Source organism: Arachis hypogaea, chromosome 11 (assembly GCF_003086295.3).
Source record: "Arachis hypogaea cultivar Tifrunner chromosome 11, arahy.Tifrunner.gnm2.J5K5, whole genome shotgun sequence".
NCBI lineage: Eukaryota > Viridiplantae > Streptophyta > Magnoliopsida > Fabales > Fabaceae > Arachis > Arachis hypogaea.
The window spans coordinates 34,533,528-34,534,409 of NC_092046.1; the positions used below are offsets into that span (position 1 = coordinate 34,533,528).

The 882-nt window shown below is 40.4% G+C and overlaps 1 non-coding gene across 1 annotated transcript; it reads left to right on the forward strand.

Annotated features, from left to right (window-relative positions):
* Window positions 1-475: 475 nt before the first annotated feature.
* LOC112725899 (small nucleolar RNA R71) lies at window positions 476-583 on the forward strand. The gene has a single exon (XR_003164979.1). It is a non-coding gene; the product is annotated as a small nucleolar RNA R71 (small nucleolar RNA).
* Window positions 584-882: the final 299 nt, after the last annotated feature.

The window sequence follows — 882 nt, forward strand, 5'->3', positions numbered from 1 at the left end:
TAAAGCCTTGTTGAGGCTTTTGATCCTTCCATGAGAAATTTGGATGATTTCTCCATGATGGATTATAGGTGTTTCCATAAGGTTCACCTAAGTAATTCACCTCTGCTATTGCAGGGTTTTCAGGATCATAAGCTTCTTCTTCATAAGAAGCCTCTTGAGTACTGTTGGATGCAGCTTGCACTCCATTCAGACTCTGAGAAATCATATTGACTTGCTAATTCAATATTTTATTCTGAGCCAATATGGTATTCAGAGTATCAATCTCAAGAACTCCCTTCTTCATAGGCGTCCCATTATTCACAGGACTCCTTTCAGAAGTGTACATGAACTGGTTATTTGCAACCATGTCAATGAGTTCTTGAGCTTCTGCAGGCGTTTTCTTTAGGTGAATGGATCCACCTACAGAGGTATCCAATGACATCTTAGATAACTCAGACAGACCATTATAGAATATATCCAGGATGGTCCATTCTGAAAGCATGTCAGAAGGACACTTTTTGGTCAGTCCTTTGTATCTCTCCCAAGCTTCATAGAGGGATTCACCTTCTTTCTGTCTGAAGGTTTGAACATCCACTCTAAGCTTGCTCAGCTTTTGAGGAGGAAAGAACTTGGCTAAGAAAGCCTTGACCAGCTTATCCCAAGAGTTCAGGCTATCCTTAGGTTGAGAGTCCAACCATATTCTAGCTTTGTCTCTTACAGCAAATGGGAAAAGCATGAGCCTGTAGACTTCAGGATCTACTCCATTAGTCTTAACAGTATCACAGATCTGCAAGAATTCAGTTAAGAACTGAAAAGGATCTTCAGATGGAAGTCCATGAAACTTGCAGTTCTGCTGCATCAGAGAAACTAATTGAGGTTTCAGCTCAAAATTATTTGCTCCAA